Source organism: Petaurus breviceps, unplaced genomic scaffold, assembly GCF_028583685.1.
Source record: "Petaurus breviceps papuanus isolate PSGF00001 unplaced genomic scaffold, PetGlider_PUasm1.0 38, whole genome shotgun sequence".
NCBI lineage: Eukaryota > Metazoa > Chordata > Mammalia > Diprotodontia > Petauridae > Petaurus > Petaurus breviceps.
The window spans coordinates 17,243,707-17,264,629 of NW_027186304.1; the positions used below are offsets into that span (position 1 = coordinate 17,243,707).

At 38.2% G+C, this 20,923-nt stretch overlaps 1 long non-coding RNA gene across 1 annotated transcript; it reads right to left on the bottom strand.

Moving 5' to 3' along the window:
- Positions 1-4,195: 4,195 nt before the first annotated feature.
- Positions 4,196-16,101, bottom strand: LOC138170008 (uncharacterized). The gene is made up of 3 exons (XR_011170506.1): positions 15,951-16,101; positions 6,058-6,211; positions 4,196-4,332 (listed from the first exon to the last, which is right to left on the bottom strand). It is a non-coding gene; the product is annotated as an uncharacterized lncRNA (long non-coding RNA).
- Between the last annotated feature and the right edge of the window lie 4,822 nt (positions 16,102-20,923).

Below are 20,923 nucleotides of genomic sequence, written 5' to 3' on the forward strand. Positions count from 1 at the left end.
TCCTGGGACTCACTAGCTACGTGAATATGGACAAATAACTAAACTTCAAATTGATTCTTTCTGGAGAATCATTGCATGAGGTTTTTCTTCCTGACTTCCTGCTCCATTATATGTCATACCTTCTCTAAGAGGTTGTAGGGTTTGTGCATAGGCAAAATCTAGGTGATTGCTCTCTGGGTCTCAAAACACCCTGCAGAGAGAAGGAAGACTTTCACTCCACCCACATTGTCCTTCCCCCCACACTTAAACCCCCATAAATGAATGTTGCCCCTGCCAGCTAATGCTTACACAGGCTGACACTATTGAGGTAAAAATTAGTCTCTATGGGTGGGAATTAAAATTTATTTAAGAGAGGTGGCAGTTTTAGAGAAAAGAGACATGAGTCCACAGTCCTACACCAACTAGCTGTGTGACCATCAGCAAGAGACTTCTCTGAGGCCTGATCTTTCCATAAGTAAAATGGGTACATTAATACTCTATTTCACTGTGTTGTTGTGACATATGTGTTTTGTGAAGTGCCATATGGGTTGTTAATAATGATATTTAAGAATGATTTTTGAAGACCAAGTGAGAAAAGATCAAAGAAATATAATGGACTTCCCATGGCTTGGGAGAGCCAATAACTGTTATTTGATCCCACCTTTATTATATATAGTAAATTTTGCTATGTCATAGTTTTTCTTTTCTCTTTCTTTTATTCATTCATTCTTTTTATTTTTTATTTTTTATTTTTTTGCTTTTTTGGAGGGAGGAAGGCAGGGCAATTGGGGTTAGTTAGCCTGCCCAGCATCACATGGCCAGTAAGTGTCAAGTGTCTAAGGTCAGACCTGATCTCAGGTCCTCCCAACTCCATATTCACTGTGCCACCTAGTCACCCCCCATTTTTTCTTAAAGGTCTACTTTTTGTCAGCACTCTATCATTACCCGGCCTTGCTAAATTGACTTCTAAGTTCATATCAGTAGCATATCAAATGGAAATAGAATTGTCCAGAAAATGGAGGCCAGGGAGTGTGTGAAGGAACAAAATGTTGTACTCTCCTCATCTGAGTTTCTGGAAGATCTTATTTCATGTACTAAACAAATGATAATTTTTTTCTAAATATGAGCCAATTGCTTGAAACTGTTCTTTTCAGTATTTCACAATGTTGACTACAGAACTATAAACTATAGAACTATAAACATATATGTGTTTCTAGTTACTTCACTGAAGATGTCTGATATGAATTGAAATTTAGTATAAATAACTTTATTTTAGATTAGTTCCTATTTTCAACCATTTTTAATTAGTCTCATAACTTCCTATGTAATTTTCTCTCGTAACGAGTGTTACAGACTCTTCTTGCACTAAAGAATAATAAGAGCCTGTATTTATATTGTGCTTAAAGGTTTGCAAGATGTCTTACAAATATTATTTCATTTTGTTTCTTACACTTCATAAGAACGATAAGTCTGTCAGTACAGTACTAAATTTCATGTTAAAAGAAACTGGTCCTTATACACAATTGGCATAATTATGGCTTTTCTTACTCATCTAGAAATCAAATTGGGGAGAAAGGATATTGGAGGACCATATTACCTGGCTGCCTTACTACTACTCATTATCTCAGGATTGGCTCTAAGAGAAGAAGCAAGCATGTGTTCCAGAATCCATCAGCCAGATTTGTCTTAAAGTCTTCTAGGTGAGGAAGATGATGGCCTGGCAAGGGTAGGAGTAGGGTCTGTAGGGTTTTACACTGAGGTACACAAAAGGCGCTAGAGTCCTTTACAAATATACTGACCCAGGGGTAGGGAATCTACAGCCTCGAGGTCACATGTGGACTTCTAGATCCTTGTGCTTAAAGGTCCTTAGGAGCAGCCTTTTGACTGAGTCCAAGTTTTACAGAATAAATTATTTTATTGAAGGGATTTGTTCTGTGAAGTTTGGATTCTGTCAAAGGGCCATACTTGAGGACCTAGAGGGCCATATGTGGCCTTGAGGCTGCAGTTTCCCCACCCTTTTGACCAATCTAGGGCAAGCAGACTCCAGTCATTTTGAATAGTTGATCAAGAGTAAATCAGAAAAAGACAAACACAAGGTTTGGCAAAGATAAACAAACAAATGGATGGATGAATACATGATCCTTTGGTGTCAGTGTTTCACTTAACCAGTCATGGCAAATGTTTCTGTGTATGTACATCCTCTGTGTATGAGTCTTCTTTCTCAGGTGAATCTAACCAGACTGCATCAATGATGAAATGGAAAAAAAAAGTCAATAATCAATTCCCTGAATGCCTTGTTCTGTAATTATTTATCAGTTATAACTATAGGGTAAGAAATAAGTGTGTGATATATAGTAAGAGCATAGTCCCATATTAAAAAAAAACCTGTGTGGAACCAAACTACCTATCACCTTTCCAGAACAAAATATCATTTTTTGCCACACTTACCTCTATGTATTGTTTCCTCCATTAGGAAATATTTAAATTGGTTTTACTTCTGCATTTCTTTCCCCAGTACTTAGCACAGTATCCAGAACACAGTAGACAGGTAATAATTGCTTATTAAATGACTGACATGATTTACAATATAAAAATTCCTTATAAGTGTTACTGAATTATAATATATTTTTGGTCATCAAGCCAACAGATACCAGATATACAAGTTCCATCCTGTGGGAGTGTCTGCAATTTTTTCTTCTGTTACCATTAGGAATTGCCAGGTGGCTGCCTATGTGGCACATAGGTCCATGTACCACTGGGTGGGGAAGTTGTCATCTACCTAAAGAACATTACAATGAAATGCAATTCAATTAATATTTAATAGCAAAATACTTATTCGGTGTCAGCTCTGTGAAGGGTGCTGTGATAGGAGCTAAAAATTCAACTGTTTTAAATGTATCCCTGTCCTTTGAGTGCAAAGGTGGTCTTCCTTTTCTTTAGTATATCCCCAGTTCTTAGTCACTTAGACAATTTCAGGCTACTTACAGCAGATACAACATGATCTTAAAAAAGGAAAGGAAGGGGACGGAGGAAAAAGAAGACACCTGGTAAGAAAGGAAAAAGAAAAGTAAGGTTTAAGATATACAGAATACCAATCTAATTTTCACATGTCAGTATTCAAGGAAATGACTATACAAAGTTGGATGAAGGGAGGAAGAGGTGGAGGAAATAGGCATCACCTGAACTCCATTTTCATTTGAACTAGTCAAAGGATGTTAGAACACACAGAGAAAGAGTTTGGTACAGAAAATAATCCTGGAGAGAATCCTGGGGTCTTATATGTTTTTAGTCTGTATTATCCAGCGTCCTGCTGCTATGTTTCCTTACTATTAAGCAGTTCAAGCTAGGCTCTTGAAAACTTCCAGCAGGTCTAAAACAGTCAGATAGCTCCTCTACTGAACTTTCTAGGCTCCAAAGCCTAGCTATAGATAAGGCCCTAGGTGAAATCCCAGTAGACAGTTACTGTTTCCATCTTGTGTCATCTAACTGGAAGGCCAACTCAAAGTGACGACTCTAGGCCAACCCCTGGTCCCATAGAACTGGCTTAATCATTCATTCTCAGTCTGAGTCTTAGACCCTGCTTCAGGGTCAGAGGGGCAAAACTACTAGGCCGCCTTGATGTGAACTGACTCGGGGGTGAATCTAAGATTCTATGCATGGTTTAGAGTCACGGTGCTTCTGGCCCACCCACCTCTAATCTGGATTAATAATCCCATTTTGATACCTGAGTAACCATATGGGTTAACCCTAAAGATTAAGAATTTTGCCCTTTCTGTACTTGCGTTTAAGCAGAAATTTTTTTAATTCCCTGTAAACTCCTGGTGCTAATATTTTCTTTCACTGACAATTGCATATTTACAATGTGATAGCTCCTATTGTGTATGTTCAGTAGACTGAATGTAAATCGAGATTGTCTTCTCCTTGAGTTTGCAAACATGCCACCTTTCAAAGTGAAGTTGTCATTCTTTAACAACACTTTGTTGCAGCCCTACTGCCCCTGGAGACAGGCCCACTGGAGTTTAAATCAGTTCTAAGAATAATAGTACCACAAAGGGCTTTAGTTATACTATCTCAAGTAATTGTCATAAAACTCTGTGAGCTAAGTGGTATAAGTATTATTACCTAAATTTTACAGAAAAGAAAAGAAAATACCCCAAGTACATGAAAGACTATGCTGGGTAGAATGGGCAGATGAGAGCAATTTATTCCCATGACCATGAAGGCAACTGAAGCAGGCTCTGTGGAGAGCTTAGAGCTTGGTCAAATATCAAAGACACCAAGGTCATCCACAGCATCCCAGGTCATCACCAGTCATCTTGACATTTTTCATCTTGCCACTGGACTTCAATGACTCTGGAAGAGAGAGTGAGGCTGATAGCATTATGCAATTCTGCCTCACTTAAATCCAACTCACTCAAGAGTCAAGACATCACCCACCACCCACTGATTTTTGAAAATGAAAAAACAAAGGACAAACTACAGCAATATCGGAAACTACTTGAAAGGAGAACATCTTTACATCCCCTTGGTACCATGCTTTGAATACAGTAAGTAGTAAATTAATGTATATTGAATTATTTTGAAGGATCCTTTCTGTATCATTAGAACAGCTTTTCTGTCATGGTTCCCCAGTAACATATTCCCCAAACATCTATGCTAATGATTTCACTTCCTTTTACCATAAATAGAATTCCATTACATTTTATATTTTTCTGATTGAAAGTTTTAGGTATGTTTTGCTTTGCTACAGTTGCTTTGCACTGAAGGACAATAATAATAACTGATATTTGTAAAGTATTTTACAGTTTGTCAAGTTCTTTCCACTACATACATCATCTCTTCTGATTCAAGCATGATTATTTCATTTTTCCTTTCAAGAAAACTGAAACTCAGAAGGTTAAATGATATTTTTTTTAAGCAATCAGGGTTAAGTAACTTGCTCAAGTTTACATGGCCAGTTATTTCTGGGTGTGGTGCTAAGTATCAGAGTCCGAATTCGATCCCAGGTCATCCTGACTCTGGGGCCGGTACTCTTACTCGCTGAGCCACCTGGCCGCCCCTAAGCAATTGGGGTTAAGTAACTTGCTTAAGGTTACATGGCCAGGTGTTTCTGGGTGGGTGCTAAGTGTCTGAGCCCGGATTCGATCCCAGGTCATCCTGACTCTGGGGCCGGTGCTCTTACTCGCTGTGCTACCTGGCCACCCCAGGTAATGATATTTTAAAACTCTGATGGATCCAAGATCGTATGAGTATGGAACTTTTTCCACTATTGGAGATTGCAACCCATTCATTCCTCCTCATTTGGTACAATTCTTTCCTACCTCATTCTCCAAGGAATTTTATGAACCATTTTGGAGGCTTTATGTTGATTCTTTTAATATTTCTTGGTGTAGCCTGATGCCTCTACATTTTCTTTTCATCTCCAAAAATTGTGCAACTATAGGGAAGCAGAGAGAAGTTCAGACTAAAGCAAGTAATTCTTGACCTAAGCCAAGGTATTTTATTTTATTTGAGAAGGACATTCAGACTGAGGAGGAATAAAGCAGAGGACCTCATTGTGGAGAAGGAAAACATGAATTCAACCTCTTCTAATGATAATATAAGCTATGTCAATTGTACAGACCTGAAGAGGAAGGAAGGAACTCTGTAGTGACTTGAAAGGAGATTTCTATTCTTTACCTAAGTGCTGTTCCAAGAGTTATTCTTCATAAGTTTATCTTGATCATAATGCATGGGTAACAGCGACTACACTGGCCCCTGTTGCTTGAAGGCTAGTTCCCTTTTACCCCTCTACCAGTGTTCTCTAGGTAATCTTGGGGGATGAACTCTCTAGACCCCACCTGTTATGTACCCCCAAACAGTCAGGTCCAATCACCTTGATTCCATTCAAACACTTAACAGTTAGATTAGCTTTTACAAAGGAAAATTTACTTCAAAGATATCGCAAGAACAAACATGCTAACATTTCCCCTCTGCATCTGGGAGGAATTAATTCTTTCTATAGTACTTTGGTCTCTAGAGAGAAGAGTGGAACTCGGTTCACTCCTTAACTCACTTCCTAAATAACATCAATCCTACCAAGTTCTAAGTCCATGAAGAGCTTGTGTCCCAGGGCCCCAGCTTCTGTGGTTTCTCTGGCAGGCTGGTGATGGCCTCTATCCTGGAATACTTAGCTCTCTCATCATCATGGCTTGAGCTCCCAAATCTAAGGTTCTCTCCTCTGCATGTAGAGCTGAAATGGACAAAGGAAATAAATCAGATCGATCAAAATCTCAAGGCTGTTTTTTCAGGGCTACCTGGTCTAATGGAAAGGGAATAAACCCTCAACCTTTTCTCCAATCACTGTTGATGTCACTCAGTGAATAAAGGAGTCCTTCACCCTTGGACACCACTGTCCAAGGAAAGAGAGAGCGATTGGTCCAGTCTGATACTTTTAAAGATGCAAACATTTTTAGATATATAGATATAGACTGACCCTGCCCATGTAGTAGTAGGTCAATGCAGGATATTTTCTCCAAGAAACAGGTCCTTGGTTTCTCCCATGTGGGTGCCTCCATCTTAAGTGATCTGGGCATGCACAAAAGCCTTATTTTACATATATGTTTCATATGGCATAACAAGAGAGCTGTCAAAATGCCATCTTTAAGACCTTTTTCATAAAATCTCTAGTCAAACCTGTTCTTTTCTAAAAATCAAGTGATTTTTTTTTTCCAATGGTGAATATCTACTATAAACACCTGGTAGAGATCGATTTATAATTCCCAGTTAATGCTGCAGTGTCTTCCCTCTGGAGAGTGCCATTCATTTCCATAGATTCCAGTGGACTTTGAATTCATTGATAATTAGCTTGAGCCCCAAATAAATTTGAGAAAGGTTATCTGAAGCTGATGGAAAGCATATTTCTTCATTTTAGAGGAGAAGACACGTTGCTACAACCAGGGTAGCGCTTCCTTTGAATGAAACACATATCCTACTTCTGAGAGAAGAATATCAAAATGTCATCAAAGTATCCCACAATAAGTTGATTCAGAAGATCTGCCATGATCTTCTGACATCATCCGTGAAGGTCTGAAATTTTGCTAGAGTTTTGTCCAGCCATAAGAGCTAATTCCCCTAATTCTTACGGGATTGTAATACCCCAGTAAGATTAAAAATTATAATTGTACTTTCAGCATGGAAACCCCATTTTCACCCCTACCACTCTACCTTCCTATGGTATTGTAGGGAAAAAATGGATAAATCTTTGAATAATTTTTTCATTGGGCTCCCCACAGCCAGAAGCAGGACACAAATATTTTTATTAGCATAAAATAAAGGACTATTCCTGCTGGTGACTAAGATAGCTTCTCCAAATTTTCCTGAAAATATATTCCTAGGGCTGTCTGATTTATTGATTTTGAAGAGAGATCTCTGGAGAGGGTGTTGATATCCTTGGAAGGACATCCATGGAGTGATTATAGCCTGGTTGGGGCAACTCCCCTATTGATAAATAACTCATATTGTAATCCAAAGGTACCTCGGACACCTGGGTTTAATTATAGCTAGCATCTCTGGGGGAGGTTCCTAGAGCTGAGGTTGAGGGGGTTTCTGTTTGGGGACCTACACCTACTCACATCCCGTGGAATATGGGGTTTGAGTTATAGTTACCATGACAATCCAAATACCACCCTCACCAACCTTCATATCGATTATTCTCAGAATTACTCGTCCTCTACAACCATCTGCCTGCTAAGTAGTGGTTGTGGGTGGGTAGCAAACAGTTTTTTACTAGACCACTCCCTCCACCTAATGTTAGCCTTCCTCAGCTATCACATACTTAGTTATTATCTTTGAGCAGAGAAGAGCTTTCCATTTGCACATCAAACTCCAGGAAATATAAATTCCTTCATGACTCAGAATCTATTAGAAAATAGCTCCATTTTGCCCTTCTTTAAGACCCTAAAACATGCTGCTGCCAGCATAAAACAAAACAGGAAAACTTCTTAGTTCTCCCATATACCCCTCCTGAATTCTGGAAGACATTATCCCCCCACTAAGCATTATCATTTCATTACTGGTTGGGTTTATTTCCTGATCTCTGAATTGGCAATGTGAGCTCACATGGGTTGACCAGAAATGATGAGCTGATCCTTACACCAGAATTAAAGCTGAAAACCATGTTCTCATTTTCTATTTTTCCTGCATGATTTATTATCTCTGTTCGGATTATGATGCCTCCTTTATTCTCCCAAAAGGACCCGTAAACTGCTCCCACTCTGGTCTATTGGCCAGATGATCTTGCAACTAATCTAACTACTACTAGATCTGTATTCCAAAGAGATCATATAAAATGGAAAAGGGAGCACATGTCAAAAATGTTTATAGCAGTTCTTTTTGTGGTTGCAAAGAATTGGAAACTGGGGGGCTGCCTATTAGTTGAGGAATGACTGAACAAGTTTTGGTATATGAATATAATGAAATACTACTGTTCCATAAGAAATTACGAGCAGGCAGATTTCAGAAAAACCTGGAAAGACTTACATGAACTGATGCTGAGTAAAGTGAGCACAACCAGGAGAATATTGTACACAGTAATAGATATATTGTGTAATGATCAAATTTGGTAGACTTAACTCTTCTCGTCAATGCAATAATCTAAGACAATTCCAAAACACTCATGATAGAAAATGCTATCCAAAAAAACCTATCTGTATCCAGAGAAAGAACTATTGAGTCTGAATGCAGTCTTTTTCTTGTTTTGTTTTGTTTTTTCTTTATCATGGTTTTCCCCTTTTGTTCTGATTGTATATGTTAAATATGATTGTGCATGTATAGCCAATACCAGACTGCATGCCATTTGGAAAGTTGGGAGGAGAAGGAGGGCAAAAATTTAGAACCCAAAATATTACAAAAGTGAATGTTGAAATTTAAAAATTAATAAATTAATTTTAAAAATAAAAGGAAATTCGCCCAACACTCTTCAGGAAATCCTGAGCACCTCTGACTCCTCTCTACATAAAACATACTTGGACCTCTAGGATTCATCCATGTGATGAACTAATATCCAAATTTACTGCTTACAACCCAGTTTAGGGTTACATAATCCCTATTTCCCTGGAGGTTCCCCCAAATGACATCTTTAACTATGAATATCTGTTTAACAAGTAATTTCCTGCCTCCATTAGGAGTACTGCCCAATTGAGCACAAGAATGTCTTCAATCTAATCAATTACAAAGGTTCATAGTTCAGGAAAAACCAAGCCACCACCTCTCTCTCTGTCCATAGTGGCTAATACTGTTACAAGTTTAGGCTGAAGAAGAGAGGTTACTGAAGAAACAATGGGAAGAAGAGTGAGGTACCTTGCAAAGACTATTTTGGCTACAAATTCACATTGGTGGTTATCGCCTGCATTTTTTTTTGTTATTTGTATCCCAACTTGTTTACAAATACATTGCACCTCTCTGCATAACTGGAAAAAAGGGGACTGGTTCCTTTAGGATTAGTATATCTAGGTACCTATCACTATTGGTCTATTTTTCTCAGTGATAAGAGATGCAAGTGGAAAAAGGTTACACTAAACTTGGTCATGGATGATCAGTTGTGACTGGAGACCAGATCTTCAAGTATGTCATCACCATTCTGTTCATCTCTTAAATGAATTCCTTATCTTGGCTCTATGGGGTCTGACCTTGGATCATATAAGATGCCCAGAGAAACACAGCAGTATACATGAATTCCTGACTGTCTTCCCTGAAGGACCAGCAATGCATAACATTGAGAGAGACGGGATTGAAAAATAAGACCATCACAATCCAGCTGTTGCAAATTTCTTGCAGCCTTACTTGACCATGTACTTCCTTGCTCTCTCACATACTAAACTCTGAATTTGGCAAGTGATATGCCAATCCACAAATGGTACAACAGAGATCAAAGAAGGGAGATGCTTCTTAAAATGTCTGCTCTTTCCTTAAACTAGGTATAAATGGAACCCCTGAGTTTCATTTCCAGTACCCCACCATACCTGTGTTTCTCTGCCCCGTGTTGAAAAGAAAGAGCAGTGGTCTTAATAAAAAAAAGAACTAGGTCTGAGTTCTGACACCACTGATTTCTAGCAATGTATCTCTGGGCAATTAGTTTATATTTTTTTTCATCCTCATTTTACCAAATGTAAAATGGAGAAAACACTGCTTGTACTGCCTCCTTCACAGAATCTGCATCATACAATTTATTGTGTGCTATTAAAATCCTTTCAGAGATCTTGTCAAACCAATAAATCACCAAACATTTATGAAGTACCTACTTTGTGCAGGTCACCATGCTTGTTACTGGAGATGCAAAGACAAAAATAAAATAGTCCCTGTCTTCAAGAAACTTACATTCTATTCAGGTGGTTACCCCTTAATTAAGTGTGTTCTGCTCACTTTCACAAGGATATTACTTCTTCATGGACAACTGGAAATGAAATGACAGCTGCCCTCCTTTAACCCCCCTCCTCACACAAGACATTTAATAAATTAGCAAAAAAGACTTTCCCATTTTATGTATTGTAATTCAAGCCAACAAACATTTTCTAAAGAACTACTTTGTGCAAGGTAGAGACATCATAGCAGAGTCAAGAATGAGTCAGGCTTGGAGTCAGGAATACCTAAGCTCAAGTCTTGCCTTTAACAGATACCAGTTGTATTACCATGGACAATTCACCTTGCTACTCATAGGCACATCTCTAATATTATACATTCCAAGTGATTTGCCTGTCTCAGTGTATAGGGGTTCCAGATTGAGTTCATTACATAAGCAAAACAAAAAGTCCAGATCTACCACCATATCACATCACCCCCACCAAAAATGTAAATCTGTGTGTTTATTAGTTTCTGGGATCACAAGGATAAAGTAAAAAATAATCCCTGTCCTCAAAAATCTTGAATTCCACTGGTGAGGTGGGTGGGAGGAGGCAGGAATACAATATATACATAAATGTAATGAGAATGGGAATTTGATGATCTTCCCTGCCCCTTAATAAGCCTAAGGGAATTTAAAGACCTTCCCTGCTTTGAAAATATACTCTGCCCCTAATAGGCTGAATGTAATCATATGGAGCCTGTGGTGGGAAGTGTTTGCTGAAGCAGTGCCCACAGGAAGTTGGGAGTCAGAATAGCTAGACAGGGTTGGGAGGAGAGGAAACTGAGGGAGATAGGCTTGTGAGTAAAAGTTGATTTTTGTCACCTGCTGTGACTGGTAGGCTCATGTTGGTTTGTGGGAAGGCTAAAGAATGCGGTGATTCTCTGTGTTATTGTGACCTATTAACTTCTCTGCTACTATGATGGAACTGGCTTACTGGTTTGGGGATTCGGTTTTCTAGTACATGAATAAATGCTTAGTTTCTGTTTTCTATATGGGGAATCTGTTATATTTTGTGATTGAGTTCTATGCAGGTATATTTATAGTGACTGTTGGCACTGTGAATATTGCATTGGCACTGTAACAGGTAAGTAAACATAAGATCATTTGAAGGGCAAACTGACAACTTTGGGGAGATCTGAAAGTACCTCATGGGGGTGGATGTCACCTGAGTTGATTCTTGGAGGAAGCTAAGGATTGTAAGAAGGAGAGGGGAACACATTCCAGGCATGGCCCCTCTGCAAAGGCACAGGGATAGGGGAAGGAATAATAAATTGGCGGAAAAGCAAGTAGTCATTCATATAAATGAAACATATGAAATAAATTAATGTTATACTATTATATTAATAACTAATTATTAATTTGGAATCCATCCTTTTCATCTTATTATGTTAAGACTCAACCCTGAAAATGTCAGTCTGTCTCTGAAGGGCATGACTGAAAGATAAGAGTGCTTCTAGCCCCCAAGGCACACACTACTTAACAAGGTACTAGGTTGAGGGGGAAAAAACCTAATTTTTGTTTAGAGTACAAACAAAATCCAGTCTGGGCAAGCCTTTACTTTGGGGGAAGGAAACCCCAATCTTTGATGTCCTCCATTAGAATTTAGGGAATCCAGTCTATGAAGGAGAAAACTAGCCAGAGAGGACTAGATGGAAATGACTTTCCCTGCCCAGATGCTTTGAGGCTGCTGAGTCTTATAATCAAGCCACCAACCAGAGGAACTAAAGACTTTTAACCCACTTCTAATAAGAATTTCATTTTACTTGTCAGAAAAGTTCCCAGTTATGAGATACTTATCTCATTTAGTCATTTCAAAATCTTCCTTTGGTGTCTTTGGTTACAAGAACAACTGACCGTAGATTTATCAATTATTAGTTAGCTTAATTAATAAATTTATTATTAATGACCCAGAAATTGTCTCTCATAACTTTGATTCACCACAAGTAGAATGTGTTAAGGGGAGCATTGTGAAATATCTGAAAAGGTAGAGTGGAGTCCCAGTCAGTCAGTCATTGAATAAACATTTCTTTTTTTTTTTTGAGAGAAGAAAGTCAAGGCAATTGGGGTTAAGTGACTTGCCCAAGAACACACAGCTATTAAGTGTGTCAGGTGTCTGAGGCCAGATTTGAATTCAGGTCCTCCAGACTCCAGGGTCGGTGAACTATTCACTTCACTACCTAGCTGCCCCAAATAAACATTTCTTAAGCACCTGTTATGTGACAGGTATTGTGGTAAGCATAGAGGATACACACACACACACACACACACACACACAAAAGCAAAAAATAATTTCTGCTCTCAAGGAGCTCACAGTCTTCAATGACAAGCTCAGGATTTTTTATTTTATCCAAGGTAGCATAGGAACCCACTAAAATATATTGAGTTACAGAGTAGAATAGGAAGACCTAAGCATTAGGAAGATAATTTTGGCAACCTGGCAGATGATACTTTGGAAAAGGGAGAGAGAAGAAGCCAAGAGTACAATTAGGAGGCTATTCTAGTGGTCTAGTTTAGAGACAAGGAGATGCTGATTTAGGATGGTGGTACTGAGAGTGGAGAGAAGGGAGTGGATAAGAGAAATTTTATGGAGGTGGAATTGACAAGACTTATTAACTGATTGGGTATGAGAGGAGAGAGGGAGGGAGGAGAGAGCATGACAATTCCAGGATTGTGAACCTGCCTGACTGTTGCAGAAAAGATTTATTTTATGAACCTTACATAATATGATATAAAGGTTTGAGGGATGCCAATTTTAGAATGAGCTCTAAGTTGCCTGGAGAGTAACACACAGGCAAAGGAAATAGCTTGCCAGCAGTAATCACAAGACTTTTTTCTGAAATGAACAGGGAAGATCATCATTCTAGTCCTATGCTCTGGTTTTATAAATAAATTGGAAGGAAGTCAGGGGTATTCAGCGACTTGCCCAAGGTCATATAAGTAATATGGCTTTAGTGGGACTTGAATCCAGGTCCACATCCAACCATCTTTCCATTATACCATGAAAGTATGAGAGTTGCATCCCAGGAAAAATGAAACAGAGGACATAAGTGATAGTTTTGTAGACAGTGAGGAAAAGAATTTCTAGAATCATGAAGAAGAGACAAGGGAAACTGAAGCAAGAACAGGTGTTACGGTGAGTAGTTAGAAAGATAGCAGATCTGAGAAACTGTAAGAACATTGGACTAAATCCACAAGGATAAAATTTAATTGAGATAAATGTAAAGTCTAATTCTTGGGTTCAAAAAAATGTCAACTTTAAATGTTCAGGCTGGATGAGATACTGCCAGATAGTTCATAAAAAAAGATCTGAGGTTCAAACTCAATGTTAATGCATAATAATTAGAAGCTTCACAATAATAATGATAGTTATATGAAGCACTTTGAATAGATTATCTTATTCTAACATGGGTCAAAAGTGTGTTAAATAGCAGCCAAAATAAAAAAAAAGAATTCAACTCAGAACCATAACTTCCAAGAACGAGAAGGCAGTGATTGTCCTTTCATATAGTAATCCTTTACATAGTCCTTTATTGTCCTTCTGTGTGACAGCAAAGTCTTTTGTTTATTTCTAGCCACCACATTTTACAAAAGATATTGATATGCTAGAGAAAACACTAATGGAAAACAATCAAGATGATTCAAGGCCTTGATGAAAGATCCCATGAGGACCAGTATAGAGAATCGAAGATGTTTGGACTAGAGAAAACTGGGGTGGGAAATAGTAGTCATGTTCAAGTATTTGAAGGTCTAAAGCACTATAAAAGTGTGCAGACCGTTTGACCCAGCAATATCACTAATAGGTTATACCCCCAATGAGATTAAAGGATAAGGAAAAGAATTTACATATACAAAAATATTTATAATAGTTCTTTTTATGGTGACAAAGAATTGGAAATTGAGTGGATAGATTCTAATTATCAAGGAGAAATTTTTGTGACATTGCAAAATGTAGGTGAAGAACCTATATAGTTTTCTAAAAATGATAGAATAGCTCAAGTGATCATTATTCCTTGTGAGTTCAAAATTTTGGCCTTAGATACTTATTACCTGGGTAAGTCACTCAACCCTGTTTGCCTCAGTTTCCTTATCTATGAAATGAACTAAAGAAGGAAATGTCAAAACACTGCAGTATCTTTACCAAGAAAACCCCAGATGAGGCTACAAAGCGTCAGATAGGACTGAACAACAACCACCAAATGCTTGTGTATGTTCTCTCTCCTGTATATGACAGGAATCTTTTACTAGTGAAGTCTCTGTAAGCATCCATTAATCATTTGGCCTTCTCCTCCTCCCAGTTATGCCATGTACCTCTACCAAATAATAAGTAGCTGTTTCTCAGAGGGAATTTTATTTTCCTGAATTCGGTAAGTAGTAACTGTCATGTAAGCTAACATTCCTTTCTCTATTGCCAAATTGGAGTGAACCTTATTCTAACATTAACTCTAAGACATTTTCACTTTCTCCTCTTTCGGTGTCTTCTCACTTACTTCTCAGGGATTTTCTCCCCCCCCCCACTTCCCTCCCTCCTGCCCTTCATGTTCATTTCAGCCTGCCATTTTTTTTTTCATGTTTAATGTTTTTTCTGTCCTTCCGCTATTTTCCATCCTTTTTTCCACTCATCTGCAGGGCTTCTCGCTGGTTTTTTCCTGGAGGTGGTGATGCTTGTATTTTCCTCTGCTTTTGAGATGAAAAGAGGGAATTATTTTTGATGTTGGACATATACACACATTGAACACTCACATTTTAAAGGATCTCTTGCAATCCGCTCTCCTACCGTACATTGTTACAACTTGCATAAGCTGGATTATTTGCTTTTAGTTCTCTGTGTCAGCAGATTCAACCACTGAATCATAGACTCTACAAAGGTGAAAGTAATGCAAATTCTTTAGTATTTATTAAACCTCTATTACATGCAAGGCACGTTGCTAGCAACCGTGGCTACAGAGGCACATGTCAGAAAAGTCCCTGCTGTTGAGGAGCATATATGCTACTTCAGGGATACTACATGCACAAAAATATGTAAATGAAATTGCATTCAAAATTATTCAAAGAATTTCAAGAAGGAAAGAGTACCAAGGTTGGGGGTGGGGGTGGGGGGATAGATAGTAGGGGCAAGAAAAGAGGTTGAAGTAATGTACACTTTAAAAAAAATTCCCTTGATATTCTTAACCTTTTGTTTCTCCATATATGTTTTATCATATTTTCTAGCTCTACAAAGTAATCCTTTAGTAGTTTGATTGACAGGGTACTGAATAAATAAATTAATTTAGATGTCTATTTTCATTTGTATTTCACTGGCTTATCCCAGTCTTGCTTTTCTTTTAAATTGGGGGGTGAAGGGGGATGCTTGTTAATTGAAAAACTAAAAAAAAAATGTTTTAAGTAATATCTACCAGAAATCTAAAGAACTAGTTTTTTTTAAAAGTCCCAATTTCTGATTAAATTGCTAGCATGAACATTAAGACAATCACATCAGAAGAAATATTTTAGCCAGTGTCATGGCTTAGATGCTTACTAATGAGAGATAGCAATATTAAAACAGTCCTCATTGAGCCTGGACTGTGAAGTACATGATGTTGAAGTGTCTTACCTTTCAAATGAACTTGAAACTCTTTGGGGATGAATTAGAGGGTTGACACCTCCTGGGAAAGCCAAGGAGAGCATAAAATAATTAAAAACCCACGAAAGATCTCTCTAGTGAGCCAGGGAGTATCAGTAACTGCCATGACTTGATTACTGCTCAGAGCTGATCAGATCAGAAATCATGATTGCTACCCACTCCAGGATGAGGCTGCTTTTCCAGTTTAATCACTAACATACAGGAAGTCTCATCAAGAGCTAACTATAGCTTTCATGATAAATGGAGAAATGTCAAAGGTGTAGAGCAAATGCTTTACTTTTAGTCACTAATAAATACAGATTGAGATGGGGTGACAAAGTGGTGTAGTTAGGACTACTTAAGCTATGTACAAGTCAGAGGACAGAGGTTTCAATCCCATCATTCTTACTGACTTACCTTTGTCATCCTGGACAATTCATTTATCACCTGTGGACTTGAGGTTCCTGTCCTTAGTATAAGGAAATAGCACTTCTCCCCTGGTCTATTGCAATTTTTCTTAATTGGCCACCCTACATTCTACCTTTCTCCTAGACTTGGAGTCAAGAATATCTGAGCTTCAATAGACTCAGATACTTACTAGCTGTGTGATCTGAAAAAGGCATGTAACTTCTATTTGTCTCAGGTTCCTCAATTGTAAAATGGGGATAATAATAGCACCTCCCATGTTTATTATATCAAATGAGATGATATTTGTAAAGTGCTTGGCATTTAATAGGTATCTTATACATTTTTCCTTCCTTCTTTGCTTCCTTATTTCCTTCCTTCCTTCTCTTCTCTCTCTAAGCCATCCCTAAGATAACTGACAAATTGTTAGTCCTAAAGCCATAGGACATTCCTCTACTCAAGTATCAGTATGTCTCCCCCCACCCCATTTTCTTTACAATAAATACAAACTCCTCTATCAGACAGTGAAAGTCCTTCATGGTTCCTATCTTTTCAGACTGATAAACATATTATTCACCCTCCTATACTCGATGCCTTAGCAAAGCTGTCCCTGTTTTCCCTTACCTAAACATTTTATTCTATCTCCTACCTACTTGCTTTTGTACAGGCTGCTTCTACCCCCTTCCCTAATGTTTTCCCACCTTATCCCACTCATCATCATAATTATTATAATGATAATTATATGGCATAGTAATGCATTTCACATAATACCTAGCCCATATTCAACATTAGATAAATGTGGTCTTTGTTATTATTATCAATATCAATGTAGTGCCAACACTATATTCACAGCTCCGACAACAACTATGAGTATGTTGGCATAGTTCTGAATGGCAAAATATGACAGACTCTCCATATAGAAGACAGAAGCAAAACATTTATTTAGGCACCAGAAAGCCAAATCCCAACACCAGAAAACTAAATCCATCATAGCAACAAAGAAGTTAATATACCATAACATAGCAGGGAGCAACACCATACCTAGCTGTCTCCTCTCCTGCATCCTCTCCTCCCTCCTTTCTAACTGCTTTCTAACTCCTTTCTAGCTTCCTCTAGGCTCTGCTTCACCTGTTCAGCAAACTCCTTCCACCACAGGCTCCATGTGATTATATTTGGCCTATTAAGGGGCAGGGAAGATCGTCAAATTCCTATTATCATTAGAATAGCATTTATACAGCTTACTAATGAGAGATAGCAATATTAAAACAGTCCTGATTGAGCCTGGACTGTGAAGTACATGATGTTGAAGTGTCTTACCTTTCAAATGAACTTGAAACTCTTTGAGGATGAATTAAAGGGTTTACACCTCCTGAGAAAGCCAAGGAGAGCATAAAATAATTAAAAACCCATGAAAGATCTCTCTAGTGAGCCAGGAAGTATCAGTAACTGCCATGACTTGATTACTGTTCAGAGCTGATCAGATCAGAAATGAAGTTTACAAAGTGCTTTTACAAACATTATCTCATTTGCTCCTCACAAAAATCTTAGAATATAGGCACTATTGTTATCATTCCCATTTTGCAGATGAAGAAACTGAGAGGGACAAAGATTAAGTGACTTGACCAGAGTCACATTGCTAGTAAATGTCTGAGGCTACATCTGAACTCATATTTCCTGTCTCCAGAGTCAGTGCTCTATCGATCATGCCAACTAGTGTCACCTAACTGACTCTGAGAAACACTCCTTGTAAGGCTTTGCTCATAGGCCACCTCCTTCGAGAAACCTTTCTTGATTCTCCCAATTATTAGACTCACCCCTCATCACAGTTATTTTGATTACATTTACTTACCTGTGAACATATCATGTGTCTCTTCTACCCCCAAGCAGAATGTAAGCTTCTGAAGGGTATCATAGGATCATAGATTTAGAGCTAGAAAGAACCTTAAAGGTCATTGAATCCAACTTCCTTATTTAATAAGGCAGTTGAGAAACATAAAATTTAAGAGACTTGCCCAGGGTCACTTAAATATTTTGGTTCCAGTATTCTAAGTTGGCAAACCTATTAGGACTATCTCACATTACATTTGTATCTCTAGTCCCTAGCATGGTGCCTGGAACATACTAAGTGCTTAATAAATGCTTATTGGTTGATGAACTTATCAAAGGTCCTCTTCATTGATACTTATTGTCTTCATTCTGTCATTAAGCAAAAACCAAAAACCCCAAGCTTTTTTTTCCCAAGAAGTGAGGTTTATTAAATAAAACAGATTCAAAACCATGCATACAAAAATGCCCCAACCTTAGATGCATGATGATTTGCACATACTGAAATCACCCATAGTGGCGATGGATCTTACACATCCTTCTCTGTCAACAATTTTTTCCTGGGATCATAAACCTAGCATTTGTGGTCCATCAGTGTCCTCAGCTTTAACAAGGCCTGTTGTGTAATGAGTTGATGTGTTTCCTGAGGAATCCATTCTAAACATGATAGTTCTTCCTTTATCATCAGCCAAGTCATAGTAATTGCAGTTCTCCAACAGTTTAAATCTGTGATAGAATTTTAAAAAGTCAGCTACCACAATGAGATAGAAACATTCACTCTTGGAATGAAAGGTTCCAAAGTGTACTCTCTCAAAGTCCTGTTCAATGGTTCTGCCGCATCCTGTAACATTTCCAGATTTGGTTTCTGACTCTTTTCCTGAAGCTCAGTGATGTTGTCTGTTAAGAATCTTATTTCACTGGCTATCTTGGCCTCCCACTCCTTCTTTTGCTCTAGGATTTTACGTTCCTGGATAGCATCTGTCTTCTTGAGCTTCTGATAAAGCTCACTGAATTTCTCCTTTATCTTCTCCAGAATAAGTTCCTCCATTTTCGATTTCTTCTCCTTCCTTTTCATGTATTTAAGTACTTTCTGAACTTTTTGGTCAAATGTTTTTTTGGACACATCTCTGTAGTCACTGCATTCAACAACCCATGACAGAGGTCTCTCTTTCTCAGCAAATTTTTGGAATTTCTGCAGTTGTTTTAGGTGGCCATCCAAGTGTGACACATGTGCCTCTATTTTTTCCCTGTATCTCAGAGCAGCAACAGCAATGGGCCAATGTGTGTGATATCTGTGATCCTCTGATTTAGAACAGGTCTCACACAGGAGAGTCTTATTCCAATCACAGAAGTGCTTCTGTTTTTCCTGGTGAATCTCACACATGCCTTCCCCTTCAGGGTACATGACCATGTCATGTTGAAGAGTTTTCAGGTGGGAGAATTTCCAGCATGAATTGCACAATGAAGATGAAGAGGATTTCTTCCAGAAGCAACGCATACAAATTTTATGTCCACAATCAAGGACAACTGACTCAGTAATTGCAAGATTGCAGTCAACACAGGCAAACCTTTTAAGAGAAATATCCAACATCCTTGAAAAGTCGATCCAGAAGATTACAGCTGGAAACATTTTGGATCAGAGAAAGCACATACCACTAAACTGAGTAGGACCTGGCTTTTATATGCTCAAAAACCCCAAGCTTTAACAGAGTTGTGTGACATAAAACAAGCAAAACAAGGAGAGGGGGTGGGGAGGGAGGGAATAAAAGAAAAAGGTCAGGGGTGGCTAGGTGGTGCAGTGAATAGAGCATCGACCCTGGAGTCAGGAGGACCTGAGCTCAAATGTGACCTCAGACACTTAACACACGCAAAAAAAAAAAAAACAAACCATGAGATAGAAAGAAAGAAAGAAAGAAAGAAAGAAAGAAAGAAAGAAAGAAAGAAAGAAAGAAAGAAAGAAAGAAAGAAAGAGAGAGAGAGAGAGAGAAGAAAAGAAAGAAAAGAGGTCAGAGACAATTTAAAGGACTGGGAATTTCCTACAGTTGAGAATCGCACAATCACACTCTCTAATTCCAAGAAAGACTCTTATATAGTTTATAATGTTTACTCACAACAATTTGTTATCAGTTTCTCTGGCATCTGCATTACTTGACTCCAAGAGGTGGAAATGGAGAGCTATGTTTATATTGAGCTGGTATTACACATGCCATCACCTTTGTTTTCCCTTAGCACATTATACTCTTTATCTCTAGAGTTCAAAATTGCTCCTTCATGATGCTCAAGAATGAATGTTTACTATCTGTTGAATTCCTCTCAACACTTCAGTACTGAGAGTAAATTCCACCAGATCAAACAAGGCCATATGGAAAACACTTATGAAGTCAAGGGAATCATTGAATTAAATCACCACCACAGTTTTGCGTCAAGTCCTGAGTTGTCTAAAATGCCACTCACTGCCTTTGTGACAACAGGCACTTCATTTTATTTCTCTGGGTCTCCATTACCTCATTTGCAAAATAAAGGAATTCCAATTATAGGATCTCTAGGGTCATGGCCATGTCTAAATCTATGTGACTATAAATGTTATTATTAAATTAGCTATTACTATATCAGTTGCCATTTGATCATCAGTAACTTCTTACAGTACCTAAGGCACTGAAGAGCTGAATCCTTGGTGCAGATGGGATAGATAGCTAAGCAGCCACTAGAAAGCCACTGAAATGCAGGCACATATA